This window comes from Urocitellus parryii, chromosome 9 (assembly GCF_045843805.1).
Source record: "Urocitellus parryii isolate mUroPar1 chromosome 9, mUroPar1.hap1, whole genome shotgun sequence".
Taxonomy (NCBI): domain Eukaryota; kingdom Metazoa; phylum Chordata; class Mammalia; order Rodentia; family Sciuridae; genus Urocitellus; species Urocitellus parryii.
Window position 1 is genome coordinate 91,355,654 of NC_135539.1, and position 20,896 is coordinate 91,376,549.

Here is a 20,896-nt window from a genome sequence, read left to right on the forward strand (position 1 = left end):
ATGCTCTAATCATGACCATGTTGTCTTGTGCCTTTGAAAAGCTAGTTGGAATGGTCATAGGGATGTTGTGGATATTAGATGACCTGGAAGTTATGGAATGGGATAGCTAAGGATGGTGAAAAAAACCTTAATTTCCAGAAGTCTGATAAGAATAGCTTCCACTGATAGGCAACAGTAATTTAGTGTCCACTGTGCTCAGAAGAATGGGAAGAGCTACGATGGCATTTCTTTCCTCAGTCAGATGGGAGGTCAGAATGTGGACACTTGGAAAAGTCCTCTAATAGAGTAACAATTAAATAAAAAGTGAACAGTGCAGTGCAAAGCAAGGGTGGGAACACTAGTGCGTATTTTAGCTGGTGTAAGTTGGATGGAAGCTGAGCAGCCTTGGTGGATGCCCAGGTGGATGCCCTTATCTATGCTTCTAGACACAGGAGTAGGTTGGGGAAATGCAGATTCTTGATAGCTGCCTCAAGATCTGGTTCAATCCCCATATCCAAAAGCCCTGTGGCCAAAAAGAAGCAAACAAAAAGAGTATCTGAAGTTGGGAGTGTAGTGTTTACAGCCCTATGACACTCTTCCTTACATTCCATTCCACCATCCCAGAGAAATGGCTGATCCCCCATGAACACCAAAGAGCCCCTCCTCCATCATCTGACCCCAGAGGGCAGTGAGATGGTGCCATTCTGTTTCACTCTGAACCTGTTCATGTCCTGGGATTGCCTCATAGATCGTGAGGGAGTTTCTAGGGATGACTCCTTCCATAACGTGCCATGCAGCATCAGCTCGAATGTACCAGTTGGGCAGGTAGGAGCTGGGGAGGACAAGGACTCCAAGGGGAGTCAGCTTGGCATTACCAGTGCAAAATCTAAGGCAGCTAACTTATAAAAAAATAAATAGTTTGTTTAGCTCCTAGTTTTGGAAGTTCGAAGTCCATGATGAGGGTGGGTGGAGAGGATTGGTTTGGCCTCTAGTGAGGATGGCAGGTGATGGAACATCATAGCAGAAGCACGTGTAGGAGCATAATAGTCACATCTTGAACTGGAGCAGAGAGAGAGAAAATCTGGGGTTCAACAAACCCCCTCAAGGATGCCCCCCAATGACCCAAAGCCTCACTTCCTAAATGTTTCACCACTTCCCAATTGCGCCATGTTGGATGCCAGACTGCTCACTTGATGGTCAGGAAAAAAGAAGAAGAGGAAAGGGATGGGATCCCAAAATGCCCTTTGAGGGCACAACCCCAAAGGCCTCACAAGGCCCCACCTCTCAAAGATTCAGCCACCTCCCAATATGCTATATTAGTTCTCAAAATAGCTATCACACCCCAAAATTTGTTGTTTAGACACTGGGGAGCTTAACATATGGGCCTTTACAGAACATTCAACATCCAAACTATAGCACATGCCCATACTCTGCCGGACATTCCAACCCCGTGGGTTAGAAGAGGGAGTATCTTTATGGCATCCATAATGGGACACTGGCTTCCCCTGAAGATTAAAAGATAGGTGGTAAAATTCTAATAGAAAACATGTTTAAATGTTGTGTAGCCCAAAACCTGGACATATTATATTCACTGGGCAGGTTGAAATGGGTTATTGGTTGGACAAGGTCCAAAGATAAGTGAGTAAGAATTAAGGAGGAAAAGATAATTTTCAAATACTACTGCATCAAGATTTTAGTCTAGGGCTTGGGAGATAGCTCAGTTGGTAGAGGGCTTGCCTCATCTGTACAAGGCCCTGGGTTCAATCCCCAGCATCACAAAAGAAAAAAAATATATTTTAGTCTAAACGTTTATACCTGATGGTCAAAATGATTTTCAAATTTTAACATGTTAGAATCACCTGAAAGGATTTTTATAATATAAAATGCTGGGCTCCATCTTCAGAATACACTGGGGTGGAGTCTAAGAGTTGTGTATTTTTAACAAGATCCCAGATAATGCTGATATGTCTGAGGTCCACACTCTGAGAATCACTAATCTAGTTTTCAGTGCCGCAGTCTGGCTGGGCACAAATCACGAGCCACTAAAGCAGGAACAAATTTTATTTTTTCTACTGCAAGAAAAAACCTCACACACGCTCCTGGGGAATCCTCCCGAAAAGCCATGAGGCTCCTCCAGGAACCCCCAGCCGGAAATATCTCCCCGGGAAAACCCTCCTCCTGCCCTTCGCCAACCAATGGGAACTCCCGGGGAATCCCCGTGAGAACTAAAAATAGCGCGAGAACTCAAAATTAGCGCTAGAACTCAAAAGTAGCGGCAGAGGCGGATATTAACGCCTTGCCTGTCAATCAATACTGTTGGCAAAATGCCAGGGGCCATACAGACTCGGCTGTGGCTCTCAGCATCTCCCCCCTTCTGTTTAAATAAACAACAAGTAATGTGGCTTAGGGACCGTGCCTGTTAGGTAGTGCAATTCAACATATGGTCCTTACCCGTCATCGGATGAACTGACCTCTAGGTGTTAGCCTCCTGTCTTAGGTTGGTACCACTGCAATCGGATCATACCCGTCACTGACTACCGGTCCAGCATACAGCCATACTTGTGGATAGGCCTTTGCACCAGTGGCGGGGGTGAGGTTCTTTGCCTCACCTCTGTTGGCCCCCAAACTTGTCCTTGGTGCCAATGGGGGGGTGAGGTTCTTTGCCTCACCTCTGTTGGCCCCCAAATTTTAGACCATCACTAGTAGAAGGGAGGAGGATGAAAAATGCCATGACACCAAGCCAATTGAGGGCTCCTTTGAAAAATTGTACCACCGGTGACACCATCAGCAAAGATGCCAGCATTACCACAATTCGCTGCACCAACAGATAGTTCACAATGCATACAAGTGATACATAGTCCAGGCAAGTTCTGCAAGCAGTTCAAAGTAGAGGAATCTGTCAATATGTCCATTTCTTCCCAAAGTAAATCTACTCCTTGATTGAGCATTACTTGTTGAGTTATTATTCACTGATGCATCAGTTTATACAGTTTGTTGATAGCTACCGAAGAAGCTGTAGTTTGGTTTTATCTTTGTCTTCACCGGCACTGGGATGAAGATAGGAATTCTGGCAATGATGCTAGGAAAAAAATTATGTAACATTCCAACAGGCATTAAGAAAACAATTTTTTGAACAATTTACATTATCCTGAACAGAATTATTAAATATAATGAGAAGGAAAGGTGAAAGCAAACAAACAGATCTGTTAACCCCCTTATTTGTTCACATATTAAAACAATTTTCAACAGCTGTTTACCCAATCTAAATTAAACCATTAAAATCACGTGAATAAAAAAAAAATTCGGATCCATTTATTCATGAGCGCTCCTCATATAAGATATATGGACATACACACATACAGACATACAACACAAAACAGAAGTGTGCGCACATAACATACAACATATAAGACAATAATAAAGGCCTTGTAGCTTTACCTAGGTGAAATCTCCATTGCAATGTTTAGAAACTCCACAGTCAAAAAATAAAACACAGTCAAAAAACAAAACTGATCAGAAAAACATTAACCTAGGTTTGTATGAGCTCAAAAAATAAAATAGAACTTTATGATGTGGGAAAAATGCAATAATAAAATAGATATTGAAAAAAGGCACCGTGGTTAATCACTGTCGCAGATGTAAGAATAGCCAAGCTGGAGCTCTGGATATCAGCTGTTATGGATTTCAGTCAAATCATCTTCTTTTTCTGTAGAAATTGTTTTGGTTAACCTCTCTGGAATCCAAATCGGCTGCTGTTCTCCCTGTGGGAACACACAAACGGAACCCCGACTCCAGACAATAACTGGGTCGGGACCTTTCCATTGTCCTGTTAGAATATCTTTCCAAAGTACCTTAGGCTTATGTACATTTTTCGGATACATATGTCTTTCCGCAGCACTAAGTCCTGATGAATCCAAATTTAGAAAGTTTAGAGTAAAAAGGGTTATTTTAAGTTTATCTTTGGGGGATATATACCCCTTTCCAATTCCCTCTTTTTGCTTTAATAAGTACGTTTTAATAGTTTGATGAGCTCTTTCAACTATGCCTTGTCCCTGTGGATTGTATGGGATTCCTGTTATATGAGTAATACCAAAAGATGAGCAAAATTGTTTAAAAGAGTTAGAAGTGTAACCAGGACCATTATCAGTTTTTAACTGTTTAGGAACACCCACAGTGGCAAAATTTTGTAAGCAATGAGCTATAACATCTTTAGTTTTTTCTCCGGCATGAAGGGAGCCCATCAAAAATCCGGAAGAAGTATCAACTGTAACATGTAAATATTTTAATTTTCCAAATTCTGGCAAGTGTGTGACGTCCATCTGCCAAATATGGTTAGGTATCAGTCCTCTAGGATTGACTCCAAGATTAACTTGTGGTAAAAAGGTCACACAATTTTGGCATTGTTTTATTATATGCCTGGCTTGTTCCTTAGTTATTTTAAAACGCTTTTGTAAAGTATTAGCATTAACGTGAAACCTTTTATGAAAATTTGTAGCTTCTTCTACAGTAGAAAAAATATGTATATCATGTGTAGTTTTATCTGCTAAATCATTGCCCAAACTAAGGGCTCCAGGCAATCCTGTATGTGCCCTGATATGTCCTATAAAGAATGGATCTTTTCTATCCCAGATTAGACTTTGTATAGTGGAAAACAAAGAGAAAACAGTAGAGGAAGGGGAAATCCTACCAGCATCTTCAAGGGATATTATAGCATTAACTATATACTGACTATCAGAAAATAAATTAAATACAGAATCTTTAAACATCACAAAAGCTTGTAAAACTGCATTGAGCTCTACCTTTTGAGCTGATTGTTTGGGAACTAAAAATGTAAAAGTTTGATCAGGGGTAACTACTGCTGCTGTACCATTATTAGACCCATCAGTGAATATATTTGGAGCATTCACGATAGGTGTTTTTCTTGTCATTTTAGGAAAAACTACAGGATGCTTAGACCAAAAAGACAACAAAGGATTAGATGGTAAATGATTATCAAATGAAACATTTGATTTACACATGATTATTGCCCATGTATTTAACTCATTAGCTAACTCATCAATTTGCTCCATAGTATATGGAGTAATAATTTTATTGGGAGAAATTCCAAACACTCCCTTTGCTGCTTTTATTCCTTTCAGTATTAATTGTCCTACAGCCTCAGGATACCTAGTAAGAATAGTGTTAGGAGAGTAAGATAAATGTATCCACAATAATGGACCTTCTTGCCAAAATACTCCTGTAGGAATATTTTTTGTTGGTATTACAATGAATAATAAAGGCAAACTTATATCAATTCTGTCCAAATGCATATTTTCCATATATGTTTCAATAATTTTTAATGCCTTTCTTGCTTCAGGAGTTAATATGCGGGGTGAATTTGGATCTGATGGACCTTTTAGGATATCAAATAAAGGTCCCAACTCTCCTGTTGGTATGCCTAGATAAGGCCTTATCCAATTTATATCTCCCAACAACTTTTGAAAGTCATTAAGTGATTTGAGTTGATCTACTCGTATTTGAATTTTAGGTGGACGGACCATGGTTGAGGATAATAGAACTCCTAAATAATTAATTGGAAAATTTAATTGTACTTTATCTATTGCTATCTCTAGATTATAATTTTTTAACAAATTTGTAAGTGTGGCATAACATTCCAACAATGTGTTTTTATCTTTGTGTGCTAACAATACATCATCCATATAGTGAAATATTTGTAGTTCAGGATTTTGATTTCTAAGTGGCTGGATTGCTTTATTAACATAAATTTGACACATAGTTGGGCTGTTAGCCATCCCTTGAGGGAGCACTTTCCATTCATATCTCTGATCAGGACCTTCATGATTCAGTGCAGGGATAGTAAATGCAAAATGTGGACTATCCTCAGGATGAATTGGAATTGAAAAGAAACAATCTTTAATATCTATAGCTAAAACATACCAGGTTTTTGGTAAAGCAGACAATTGAGGAATCCCTGATTGAGCAGGTCCCATAATAACCATCTCATTATTAATGGCTCTTAAATCTTGTAATAATCTCCATTTACCAGATTTCTTTTTAATGACAAAAATGGGAGTATTATAGGGAGATACAGAAGGTTGTATATGTCCCTCTGCTAATTGTTGTTTGACCAGGTCATGGGCTGCTTGTATCTTTTCTTTAGTCAGGGGCCACTGAGAAACCCATACCGGTCTATCTGATTTCCAAGTGATTTTTATTGCCTCAGTGACCCCTTCTGAAAACCCAGTCCATGTCTATTTATTCTTTGATCTATTTGTATTGGTGCTGCTATACCTTGTTCTTGTTTTTCTAATCTTTTTCCTTTCCTAAAACCTTGTCTAGCCATAATAGTGGGTGCATTTTGATTGATATTATTTGTTAATGTCAAACCTAATTGATCTAAGACATCTCGTCCCCATAAATTTACGGGAAGATGATCCAATACATATGGCTGTATAGTTCCTTCACATCCTTCAGGATCCTTCCAATCTAAGACCATTGCACTTCTATGGGGATTAGTTGCCACTCTTAGGCCTCGAAGCGTTTGAGTGGCTTGTTGTAATGGCCAATGTTTTGGCCATTCTTGACGAGATATGATGCTAAGGTTTGCACCTGTATCCAGTAGCCCATTAAATTCATGTCCTTGAATATTTAGTTTTAGCATTGGGCGAGAATCTAAATTCAAAGACAGCATAGCCCAATCTACACCTGTGGAGCCTAAACCCCTGGAACCTCTTTCCATAGTAGTACTGGAAAATTTATCATGTAGGCTGGATATTATTAATAACTGTGCTATTCTATCTCCTGGTGAAATTACTGATATACCCTTTGGAGAACTAGCTATAATTTTTATTTCACCTTCATAATCGGGATCAATTACCCCGGGACTTATTATAAGTCCTTTTAGCGTAGAAGAACTACGTCCTAACAATAAGCCTACTGTTCCTTTGGGAAGAGGTCCTTTTACTCCTGTGGGAATGATTTGAACTCCCATCTCTGGAGTTAGTACTGCTCTGGCGGAGGCGCAGATGTCCAACCCTGCGCTTCCTCTGGTTCGTCTGATGAGAGATCGGATGGATAATGTGTCCTGGGTACTACCTTGATGGGGTTGCTGGGTTCCTCCATGGTTTTTCTGGGTTCCTCCAGTGCCCCGTACATTTGTGGTCGTGGGCCCCGGAGCATTGGGCCCCCCTGTCCGTTTTTTGGCAATGGAGCCTGATGCCTTTCTCCACGATATCGTGGGTAACCACCTGGTCCTTGTCCATTTTTTGATAATGGAGTACCCTCTATGGTGGTTTGAGAACGGCATTCATTAGCCCAGTGTCTCCCTCTATGGCATCGTGGGCAAATATCTGGTGTTCTATTCCTTTGATACCTAACTTTGTTATACCTTCCTCCTATGGGGCAACTCCTTTTAAAATGTCCTGTTTGTTCACAATTGTAGCATGTTTTTGGCCTGGCATCTAAAGCCTGTTGTACTGCTGCCAAGACTTGTCCTTGTTCATTAATGTCTCTACATAATTTAATATATGTGTTTAAATCTTCATGTTTCCATGGTCTAATGACCTCTCTGCAGCAACGATTTGCTTGGTCATAAGCCAGTTGTTTTATAAATGGCATTGCTTGTTCTGTGTCACCAAAAATTTTGGAGGCTGTTTGAATAAGCCTATCTACAAAGTCAGCGTAAGGTTCATTAGGTCTCTGTATTACCTTAGATAGCTGACCTTGTAAATCTCCATGTCCTTGTAAAGTCTTCCATGCCCTAACTGCGTCTGCAGCAATCTGTGCATATACAGCAGGATCATATTGAATTTGTTGCCGCTGACTCTCATAAGGTCCTTTTCCTAGCAACATCTCTAGACTTCTTTGAGGGTAACCGGCTGCTGCATTTCGTCTAGCTGTCTCCCTGCAAAATTCCTCATTGGCAACCTTCCATAACAAATATTGTCCTCCATTTAGCACAGATCTACACATGCTAGCCCAATCTGCTGGAGTCATGTCCAAGTTAGTAATGGATTCGACCATGCTTACAGTGAAGGGTGCATGAGGACCATAGGTTGTTACAGCCTCCTTTAATTGCTTCACTGTTTTGAACTCTAACTCACGGTGAATTCGCTGCCCTCCTGCCTGCTCAAGTACAGGGCATGCTAATCTTTGAGGTCCTGTCTCAGGATCCCATCTATCAACTACGGGGGTTGAGGGGGTTGAGGGCCGCTCAGCTATCTCCATAGGTGGAGCTGTTGGCTGAATTACGCCCTCTGGTGATAGATCGGTGTTAGTAGCAGCCTCCTGTTGTTGCTTCCCCCCTGATAGCTGTTTCTCCTCTAAGCTTTCTTCCTTTAAATTTTCTTCCTCTGTCTGACTAGCTTGAGAGACCTTCTCTTTTGCTTGATCTAAATTGTCTTTCTCCATGGTTTGAACCTCTAACAATTTATTTAACACTCTTTCAGTTTGTTTTTTACTAATTTCTAATCTGTTACAAAGATAATGCAACCCAAAAAGATAACACAAAACAAGACCGAAACAGAATGAAACAAAAATGGAACAAAAAATCGTTGTATCAATTTTCCTATTTTCTGGACATGTGCATTTGTGGTCTATTTCTATCTCTTCCTCAGGGGCAAACAACTTCAAACCTTGAGCCAACCATTTTTCCCAGTCTGCCTGAGAAAATTCTAGGGATAGGCAGCTTGAAACAAAACCAAAACAAATCAAAGCAAGAACATATTGTTTTTTAAAATGGTCACCCATTCTCTTGCCTTCCCTTAGGGGTAAGCAATTTCACTTACCCCGAAGCTTCAGACGTTCCCCGTACGGGCCACCAAATGCCGCAGTCTGGCTGGGCACAAATCACGAGCCACTAAAGCAGGAACAAATTTTATTTTTTCTACTGCAAGAAAAAACCTCACACACGCTCCTGGGGAATCCTCCCGAAAAGCCACGAGGCTCCTCCAGGAACCCCCAGCCGGAAATATCTCCCCGGGAAAACCCTCCTCCTGCCCTTCGCCAACCAATGGGAACTCCCGGGGAATCCCCGTGAGAACTAAAAATAGCGCGAGAACTAAAAATTAGCGCTAGAACTCAAAAGTAGCGGCAGAGGCGGATATTAACGCCTTGCCTGTCAATCAATACTGTTGGCAAAATGCCAGGGGCCATACAGACTCGGCTGTGGCTCTCAGCATTTCAGACCAACTCCTTTTTTTTTTTTTTTTTTTTTTTTTTGGTACCAGGGATTGAATTTTGGGGCATTTAACCACTGAACCACAACCCTTTTTTAAAGACAAGGTCTCACTGAGTTGCTTAGGGCCTCACTAATTTGCTGAGGCTGGCTTTGAACCCACAATCCTCCTGTCTCAGCCTCCTGAGCTGTTGGGATTACAGGTGTCTGCCACTGCGCCCGGCTTTGACCAACAACTCTTATGTGAAAGTTCAAGAGCAAGATAACTTCTGAGGATTCTCCAAAGGCTATGAATCTAGTACTATTCTGTAAACAAAATTTCTTTTCCATATGTCATCTTAGTTCCCCAAAATAGCTATCACACATCCCCAGATGAGTTTTCTAGATTAAAATTACATATTTAATCTCACTCATCACTCTAGTCACTTTCTTATGGATTCTCTACAGATTGTTACTGTTCCTGTTAATACATGGAATCCAGAATTTGAAACATATTGCAGATGGAATCTGACTAGTGGAGAGCAAATACAAAGAATACCTTCCCTTTATATTTTCTCCTAATTGTCTATTAATTTCATTCCGTAACTGTACTATTAGCCTCATTTTGCAGTGTTTATGTGCTTAAGTACAAAGATGGCTTACTTTCTCCTCTCCCCCTTCTTCCTTCTTACCTCCCTTCCTTCCACACTTGAAGCCTTAATGTTTACTGTACAGTGTGTCATTGTACACTTGTTTGATTTAACATTTATTCTTGTTTTAGCCTTGACATTTGTATGTTGTTGTGATTTTTGTTTTGTTTTGTTTTGGTGTTGGGAATTGAACCCAGGGCCTTGGGCATGCTAAGCACATGCCTTACCTCTGAGCTACATCCCTAGTTCATGTTATATTTTGTTTTTTCAATTTTTTAGTTGTCAGTGGTCCTTTATTTTTTATTTACTTACATGCGGTGCTGAGTATCAAACCCAGTGCCTCACATATGCTAAGCAAGTGCGCTACCACTGAGCCACAACCCCAGCCCCTCATGTTATGATTTTTTAATTTCAAATTTGTTGTTTGGTGTAATTATTGTGACTTCAAACTTTGTGACGGCCAAAAATATGATCATCGCAGTACAATGTCTTCTTTCATTCATTTATTTGTTCAATAGTTATTTACAGGTATATAGTATTATAGTCACTGCTCTGATACCAAGCATTAATAAAATGTTGATTAGAACATGACCATAAATACACTGGCAGCTAATCAACACTTTTGAGAATATGGTTGTTTTATCCATTATCACTTCACCATCTATTTTCACCTAGTTTTCCTGACTCCATTTTGTTGACAAATGTCTTCAGGCTTCTGGCACATACCTTGATGAATCAAGCATCCCACCTTTTTCCAGACTAGAAGATTCTGTGTTTCAAACAACATTGTTGGCCATGATGTGAGCCGTTTGAATTGGGTGTGCATTTCAGCTTTGCATTTACAGCCGTGAACCTGCAGCAAGTCACTTTGATTCTCTTTTTTAAGATGGGTCTTGCTATGCTTGTTGTCCAGGCTGGCCTCAAATTTATAATCCTTCAGCCTCAACCTTCCAAATAGCTGGGAGTCACTTCAATTCATAGGGTATCAGTTTCCTGATCTCCAATGAGGACAACAAACTCAATCTTGTATCATAGTTATGAAGATTAGACACAATATATTTATTTAGCACATACTACTTTTTTTTAAGTGGTACTGGGAATGAACCTATGGCCTTGTACACAGCAGGCTACACCTTTATAGTAATATAAGGTGTCCCCCAAAAGCTTCTGTTAATGCAGAAACATCCAGAGGTGAAATGATTAGATATGAGATATCTAATAATAACTCTAGTAACTTAGAGTGTCCATCTTAGTTTGAATGGACTGATTAGGTGTAACTGGAGGCAAGTGGGATGTGGCTGGAGGAGGAAGGTTACTGAGTGTGTGTCCTGGAAGGGTCCATTTTTCCTCCTTCCCTCTCTCTCTCTTGTTTCCTGGCCTTGTGATCAGCTGAGCAGCTTTCCTCCACTGGATCCTTCTCCTAGGATATAGGATATACTGCCTCACCTTGGGCCCTGAGTGATGGAGTCAGCCATCTAGGGACTGAGACTTCTGAATCTGTGAGCCCCAAAATAAACTTCCTCCTCTAAGCTGTTCTTGTTGGGTATTTTGGTCCCAGTAATGCAAAGCCTCACTAAACAGTCCCCAGCCCCCAATACTACTTTTTAAACTTGCATATGAAAAAACATCAGGAGCTGGTATGGTGGTGCACGACTGTAATCTCAGTGGCTCTGGAGGCCAAGACAAGAGGATCATAAGTTCAAAGCCAGCCTGGCAACGGTGAGTTGCTAAGCAACTCAGTGAGACCTTGTCTCTAAATAAAATACAAAAAAATAGAGCTGGGGATGTGGCTCAGTTGTCAAGTGCCCCTTAGTTCAATATCCAGTACAAAAAACAAACAAAAAAAACAAAACAAAAAAAAAAAAACATTAGGGAGAAAGATTTCCAATTGGAGGAAATTAGATCCCCCTCCCCAAATCCTACATAAATTCATGAAAAGCTTTAATTCGGGTATTTGTAATTCAGAGACACAGTATGCACAAAAATAATTATCAAATAATTAAAATATTTTATTATATTCTTTAACTTTAATGAAACTAGCTTTTACTTAGTTAAAATATATTATATGGTCATTGTAAAGTTATTTCCCACATAATCTGTAGCAGAATTTACAATTATCACTGTATTGCTCTGCAGTAGAAGACTTTCCCAAGACTTATGGAAAATATGCAAATTTTACTTTCTCTGTGCTTCATATGTAAAATAAGGACTTTGTATCAGGTTCTGGAAGAATTATACCCTATGTCATTTTTCTGGTTATTCTAAAAGGAAGGTAATAAGACACTAACCAAAGAATTAAATATTTGCATTTGGTTCTTAAAACATAGGGAGAGTCAAAAAACTGACAAATGTATCTGAGAGTGACATTAAATGGTTGGGGATCAAGGAAGGGAGGGAGAGGACATTTTCCTTAGTGTAGCCTTTGTAACTTTTGAATTTTGCACCGCTTGCATATATTAGTGATTCAAACAACAGTTAATCCTTTTTAAGTTGTAGAAAAAGAACTTTAAATAGCACTATCCTTTTCACTGAAAGCTTCTTTTTTTATGAAATCTCAAAGCCTGAATACATAGAAACCAAACTAAATTCCCCAAAAAGTTCCATTCAAGTCTGATAATATATACGAGTAAAACCAGTTAAATGAACCACATTAAAATAGATCTGCTTCATAACAACCCCTAAACTCTGCCTGCTGGGCATTCAAATGAAAACTAAATCGTTTCTACAAAGATATCTAATCCTTTGCAAAAACTTCAGTTTTAAACACAGAAACTTTTAAAATACAATGAACAGGATGGTAAGCTTGATTCAGATATTAAAATATCAAAATCTATTTTTCAAAATATTCTGGGCAACTTATAACTTCTGTGATGGTATACTTGAGTTTTGCTGACAAAATTGTATCATATGAACAATAGACAATTTACATAAAACTGGACTGCCTATTTAAGGCAAATAAAACATGAATTTTCTAAACAGGATTATGCAGGGGAGAGAGAGAGAGAGAGATTAAAAATATCAACCATCCTGAAGATTTCTTAGGTCCCTTAGTTTATGATACAAAATGAGAGTACTCCAGTTGGTAAAATTTTATGAAAATATTTATTAGGAAAGTGTTTTAAGTCTTGATGTATTAGAAAACATCATTGCAATTTTCAATGCTTCAGCAACTGCTATGAAATAAACACTATGACAGAAATTGTGTAAGGTGATTTGGAAAATGTCATAAAAATAAAAGCTGAAAAGTAGGGGTGTAGCTCAGTGGTAGAACACTTACCTACCATGTGTGAGTTCCTGGGTTCTATGTCTAGTACCACATGAAAGAAGAAAGGAAAGAAGGAAGGAGAGGAGGGAGGGAGAAGGGAGGAAGGAAAAGAAAAAATGAAAGCCCAAATTATCTCCCTTGTGAAATTCCTGACACAAGAGTAGAAGCTCAGTAAATGTGAGACCTCTTGCCTTCTTGCACACAAATCTCAGTAACCAAGATCTCTTAACTCCTGGCCCCAAACGGAAGAAACTATATCAATATCTCCTATAGCAGACAGCAGAGAAGACCCTACTGAAAGGCACCACTTGAGCAGGAGTAGGTGTACCCAATCTGTTATCTCTGTTGGCATTGAGGGAAAACTCAAGTCACAAGGCATAACCCTCAGACTACCCTAAAAAGGTCCTTGAGTTGTTTGGTCCCCAAAGCATCCAGGTAGTCTCCCAAAGAACATTGCAAAGACTGAAATCATTGCATGTAGTTTTTTCTTTCCTTAATATTTTTTTTAGTTGTCAATGGACTTTATTTATTTATATATAAATCTACTGAGAATCGAACCCAGTGCCTCACATAGGCTAGGCAAGTGCTCTACCACTGAGCCACAACCCAAGCCCTAGTTTTTTCTTTTTTCTCAAATTTTTTTAGTTGCCAATAGACCTTTATTTTATTTATTTATGTGTGGTGTTGAGGATCAAACCCAGTGCCCACACATGCTAGGCAAGTGCTGTAACTACTGAGCCACAACCCCAGCCCCATTGCATGTAGTTTTAACTCAGACCCAGTTGAATGTAGGTGTGAGAATTCCCCCTGTAGATGCAGGCAGAACAGCTTCTTCATAAGATGTTTTCAGACCAAACAGGCAAAGACACACCTGTTTAAAGCTAATATTCTGTTAAACAATCACCAGGAACAATCATTCGGAGTTTCCAGCAGATGTTTGAAGACTCTTGGGGGCAAATGGCTCCAACCGAAAGACTTGGCAGTTGTTCAAATGCCACATTGGGTTATTGCATCAATTTCTGCTCAAATTGAAAGTGTTCAGGTCAGAGTTCTAGGAGCTGTATAGTGAGTGATGCTTTAACTAACATATATCTTTCAAACTCTGAATTTCTTCTTCCTGAGGACATTAAAAAAATCTCAGAATAATAACAATTAACTAACTACATTTTACTGTGCTGCTCTTGCACTAGACACTGCAGAAGCACCTAATATGCTACCTCAACTTAATATTTCTTCAGAACAGTTTGCAAGGAAGTATTGTCCTCATGTTATAAACAAAAAAGCTGAGACTCAGAGAAAGAAGTAATTTGCCAAAAAGTGGCAAAGTAATAGCCAAAAAGTGGCAAAGATGGAATTTGAACTCAGAACTGACGTAAATATCCATGATCTCTGCACTCAGCACACAGCTTTCTAATTTTTACATAAAGTTTCAGTGTGCTTGGCAAAGCAAGAAGTTCCTATGAACACAAGATTATTTTTGAGGATTAACTGAGAAAGTTATGTAAGCACACAGCCTATTGCCTGACTTACAGCAGAAGTTCAATAAATATTTATTTTAAAAAAATCATTATCTTACATCCTGAAACGTGATGTGGAGTGGAACAGGCACACAGTGATTTTCTAGAGGGTTTTTACTGGGAGCTAGGGACAACTATTATTTATTTAAAAATAGCAACACTCACATGGTTTCATAGTAAGTCAGTTGGCCAAGTTAAAATTAGATTCTAAACATAGCAAGAGCAGAAATTCAATCTAAGATATCAAGTCATGGAAAGCAATGACAGTGGTTGCAACAGAAAAAGAAGAACATGCATAAACTGATTATGCGTTTGGATAAAATTATCCATGTCCATTTCTGTCTTACTTTCCTTCTCTACAGCAGAGAGCACATTCATATATATATATATATATATATATATATATATATATATATATATATACACACACACATATATGTGCAAATAAATAAAACTAAGATAATATATTCCTATTTATCTTCAATAATATCATTTACAAATCAATTAATTTTGAGGCTTTGATACTAACACATATAAAACATACTATAATAGTATGCGGTTCTTTAAAATCTTTAGGGGGAGGAGAGAGGATCTTTAATGTTTCAAATATTTGGAGTGCAGATAAACAGATGGCTAGATTGGTAGATAACTAGAAATGGGGTGGGAGGCAGACACCACATTCATAACTATTACCTCTGTGTTCAGTAAATTTACAGTGGCAGACATAGAAAGTTGGGTTAATACTGTCATTTTGTCATTTGAAACCCTGAGAGCTGATATGCCAGATAAGAACTCTGATCACTGTGCCAAGGACTCATTCCCCAGGAACTCAACTGGCTTTCAAGAAAGGGATGAAGCTCAGGATTCCCTTCAGTTTCTTCCTTCTAAAATGCTGTTTGGAGGGGCTGGGGCTGTAGCTCAGTGGTAGAGCGCTTGCCTAGCATTCATGAGGCACTGGGTTTGATCCTCAGCACCATATGAAAATAAACAAAATAAATGTTCTGTCCATCTACAACTACAAAAGAAAACTTTTTAAAAAAAATATTGTTTGGAGTACACAATTATTTTTCTCTCAGTTGCTAGGGTGCTTTAGCTCTGGGCAGGATTATTTAGTGAGAAAGCCATGAAAATGCTCATCCGTAAATCATTTAATCTTATTCCATGAACATCAAGATGATAATGACAGCTAGGTTATAGATTGTAACCCAAAGTAGTGGCACATTACTTCAAACAAAGCTTTCCATAAAAATGCAAATATAAAAGCATACATTAATTTTTTAGGTACCATATAAAGGATTAAAAAAACCCAATGCTCTCTTAGGCAACACATATACTAAAATTAGAACAATACAGAGAAGATTAGCATGGCAATACAAAGATTAGATGGCACACAAATTGATGAAGTGTTCCATGTTAAAAAAAAAAGAAAGAAAGAAAATTATAGAAGAAGGACTTGCCACAAAATTCGTTCATAAGTTTAGGAGCAATACTTTTCTGCTTAAAAAAGAATTTGAAAGAGTTTTATACTTGCAAAACACCATAAAAAGAAAAATGAGGGGAAAAAAAGAGAGAGAGAGAAATGTGTCACATTAGATTGGGTAGAGAGAGGTGATGGGAGGGGAGGAGGGGGGAAGGGGGGATAGGAAGGGCAGCAGAATAAAACAGACACTAGTATTGCTGTATGTATATAGTGGCTGTATAACCAATGTGATTCTGCAAACTGTACACTTGGAAAAATGAGAAATTATACCTCATTTGATTCAAATGTGTGATATTTCAAGATCATTGTATTGTCATGAGCATCTAATAAAAAAAAAGAAAAATGAGGATGAGAACACAAGAGAGAAATTAATAGTGTAGATTTTGGAGTTAAGCGATCTGTATTTGGTCAATACATACCGTGGGTCTTTGGCCAAGAAATATCACCTGTGTTGGCCATGATTTCCTAAAATAATGAGTGGGAATAACCATAGTACATATTCTATACAGTGGTTGTGTGTTAAGGTCCTGTGTATTAGTTATGGACTTTGTACATAGGATTCTAATTATTAACTATTATCACTTCTAAAACTAACACAGGTAACAGATATTACTGAATACTTGAGATAAGCGGATTACTGTTAATTGAAGACTCAGTTTCCCAAGAGCTAAGAAAAAACTTTTTTTAAAGAGAGAGAGAGAGAGAGAGAGAGAGAGAGAGAGAGAGAGAGAATTTTTAATATTTATTTTTTAGTTATCAGCAGACACAACATCTTTGTTGGTATGTGGTGCTGAGGATCGAACCCGGCGGTACGCATGCCAGGAGAGCGCACTACCGCTGAGCCACATCCCCAGCCCAGAAAAAATTAAGAAAAAAAAAGAAACAACTTTGTGGCAATGAAACAATAAACATTCATCAATGAAGACTATCTAAACTTAAATAGGAGGTTAGAAAATGAATCTTTGAATACAGGACACTACCCAGAATAGCAGGTATCTTCAAGGGCAAGTTTGCCCAACACAGAAACTATTAAGTGAGATGCCTTTGTTTCACTCTAGAAGAGCAATATTTTTCTCCTTAAAAGGATAGAAGATGTAATGCATGTCAAAAAACTGAGACATAGGCTCCAAATTCTTTGCTTTCTTAGATATATGGGTAGGGCATGGAAAAATCCAGAAAAAAATGGACTGATAAAACTTATAAATGATGGATATCTTAAGAATGTCTTTAGCAAAATGGCTCATTGGCTTGATCATTATTAAATGATTTAAAATTTTGGCTCAGTGTTTGTTTTAGGCTTTGGACAAAGATGTAAGGGTTATTAAGATGAATAAGACATTGCTCCTTTTGTCCTTATATGTTCCAAGTATGGATTAAAGAAAGAGCCACATGCCTTAGATACTTGAGGTGAAGGAAAGAAACTTCCTATAAAAATAGAAGCAATTTTTTACTGTCCTCACAGATGGATGGTTGACTGGGGTTGTGGAGAATGGAGTTGCCTGTAGGTAGAATCATGCAGCATTTTATTTAAGAATGAGCCACAAATGAACCCAAACATTAGGGTAAGTTCATGGTTAATATCTTGAGTTAATATACCATATAATATGAGAAAATTATTACAACCTAAGAAATATTAAGGCAGGTTTCATCAGTCCCTCTCTCAATTCACTAATTGGCCTTGTAGTCTTTGATAAATATATGGAAATGTTGAAGGTGTTTAGAATCAGATTTAATTGCTCTTATTCTGTATTCCCTAACTCCTGGGCATTTCTCTGATAAAATACTTTTCTCGTGATATTATCTTCATTTGTAAATTCTAATGTACTTGTTCATTATTTGAATCAAATTATGTGTAGAATATAGGTTAAAAATAAGTCTGGGGCACAGCCCTATTTGACACAATCTTTCCTCTAGTGCTGGGGATCAAGTCCAGGGCCTCTCACATTCTAGGCAAGCACTCTGTCACTGAACCACATCTCTTGCTTTGACATTATTTCTTGAATAGATTAATACATTAATCAATCCATGCCAGCCATGTGGCACACGCCTGTAATTTCAGCAGTCCGGGAGACGAAAGCAGGAGTATTGTGAGTTCAAAGTCAGCCTCAATAATTTGGTGAGACCCTAAACAACTCAGTGAGACCCTGTTTCTAAATATAATACAAAAAAGGGCTGGGGATGTGGCTCAGTGATTAAGTGTTGCTGGGTTCAATTCCCATTACAAAAAAAAAAATTAAATTAATCTAGTATTTCCTGAACTTTTTTTGGTTGCCTTTATCCATTTATATCTAGGTTACTGGTACTATTAGATACTTAATATTTCCTTTAATTTGACACCAATTATCCAATTTTTAAAATTTAGCCTCATTTTTAGCAATAACATTTGTGCAATCAACATAAGGTATAAGATTTTAAATACACTTTAAAATGTACTTCAAAATAAACACAGAACTGTGTAAATAAATAAAAGTTACAAGCCATCTAAAATAGTCTTGCACCCAGTTTGGGAAACAATGGGTTGGTCAGTTAATAAAATCTTAAACAGAAAAGCCCTCTTTTATATTTTCTAATCAACCCAGACTTTCAGAGTTTCAGCAAGTCACCAACCCAGAGGACAACTGGAAGTAGAACATTAATCTACAGTTTAGTGTTACAATTTTAGTGCTTTCTTTACCGTATTTGGTTGCATATTATGCCCCCAACTAGCTAAACAGCTATTTAAATAGAGGAACTTCTTCCAAATAAAATAATTTTAGTCTGGATATAAAAATGATGCCAAAGTAATTCTGTCAGTAACTAATAGGTCCAACTGCTTAAGATTACTAGAATACTTATTTACTTACTTGCCAAAACAATGGCAGTCTCCAATTATTTAAATATTATTTTAAAAAAGAATGGGCTTACCCTAATGCAAGATGTTGATGATAGGGGAGATTATAAGAAGGCTAAAAGAATATATGGGAACTTTAATTTAGCTAATTTTTCTTCTGGTACTGGAGATTTAACCCAGAGGTGCTTTATCACTGAGTTTTTAAATTTTTTTTTATTTTTTATTTTGAGACAGGGTCTCAAAACAATAAAACACTTCCAGTTTTTTTATTATTATTATTTATTTTGAGACAGGGTCTCAAAAAAATAAAACACTTCCAGTTTTATTATTATTATTATTTATTTTGAGACAGGGTCTCAAAAAAAAACACCTCTAGTTTTTTTTATTTTTTATTTTGAGACAGAGTCTCACAAAATTACCTTAGGACCTCACTAATTTGCTGAGGCTGGCTTTGAACTTGCCATCCTCCTGCCTCAGCCTCCAGAGTAACTGGAATTATAGGCATGCACCACCATGCCTGGCTAACTTTTGCTTATTTTTTCTATGAAGCTAAAATGACTCTAAATGAGGTTGTATAATAAATCAAAGAATGATATTAAAGCATAATCCTATTTAAAATGGAATGATATCTAGTTGATGTAATCAACTTGATTTTCCATCCACGTTATTTTAGCAGCAGTGTTTTGTAATGGACCATTAAGATTAAGTCCTAGGAAAGAAAGCTCAAGGTTGGACAGTTTGGCCTTTTATGGTTTTCTACAGAGACACATGTACTAGAAACTTAGATGGCATATAGGCATCTGGCCTTGGATAAGAAATAAAATTTGACTTTAACATTATGAAAATAGTGATTGTTATGGTCTGAATATCCCTCCAAAACTCATGTTGAAATTTAATTGCCATCATTATAGTGTTAAGGGGTGGGGCTTGGGCTGGGTATTGAGCTCAGTGGTAGAGTTTGCCTAGAATGTAAAAAGCCCTGGATTGATTCCTCAGCACCTTAAAAACAAAAACAAACAAATAAAAAAAAAAAGATGGGATCTTTAAGAAGTGATAAGGTAGTGAGGATTCTCTCTTTGGGAATGGATTAAACTGTTTTGAGAGGAGTGGGTTTGTTATCTCAGGAGTAAATTTCTGATAAAAGCATGATGTTTCGCCCAGTTTTCTCTCCTTCACCTTGCATATGTTTGATTTCCCTTCTGCCAAGTTGTGATGCAGCATAGAAGCCCTTACCAGATACCAGTACCATGGTCCTGGATTTCTCAATCTCCAGAACAATGAGCTGAATATATCTCAATAAATATTTTTTGGGGAAGGGGGGGTAACCCAGGGGTACTTAATCACAGAGCCACATCCTCAGCCCTTTTTTGGTTTTTATTTAGGGCCTTGCTAAATTGCTGAGGCTGGCTTTCTTTCTTTTTTTAATTGGTTTTTTTAAAAAAATAAATGACAGAGGAATGCATTATAATTCTTATTACATGTGTATAATCTCTGGTTGTATATAAAGTATGTTGACACCAATTCTTGTCTTCATACATGTACTTTGGATGATGATATCTATCACATTCCACCATCTTTGCCCTCTCACTTTCCTGCCCACCCCTCTGCCCTATCTAGAATTCATCTATTTCTCCCATGCTCCCCCTCCCTACCTCACTATGAGTCAGCCTCCTCATATCAGAAAAAAACATTTGGCATTTGTTTTTTTGGGATTGGCTAACTTCACTTAGCATTATCTTCTCCAATGGCTGAGGCTGGCTTTCAACTTGAGATCCTCTTGCCTCATCCTCCGGAGCCACTGGGATTACAGGCATGTGCCACTGTGCCCAGCTATATCTGTTCTTTAATGAGTATCCAGTCTCAGGCATTCTGTTTTAACAATACAAAGTGAATTAAGACAGTGATCCCGTTTAACCTGTTTGATTCTCAAGATACTCAAAGATCATAATTATCATCCTAAGATTTCAAAGCTTAAATATTATCAAGTAGTAAAAATATAGCCAGTTTTTGGTGAGGTTGAC

The 20,896-nt window shown here is 38.1% G+C and overlaps 1 non-coding gene across 1 annotated transcript; it reads left to right on the forward strand.

Moving 5' to 3' along the window:
• Positions 1-15,874: 15,874 nt before the first annotated feature.
• LOC113184174 (U6 spliceosomal RNA) lies at positions 15,875-15,983 on the forward strand. Its single transcript, XR_003300961.1, has one exon. It is a non-coding gene; the product is annotated as a U6 spliceosomal RNA (small nuclear RNA).
• Positions 15,984-20,896: the final 4,913 nt, after the last annotated feature.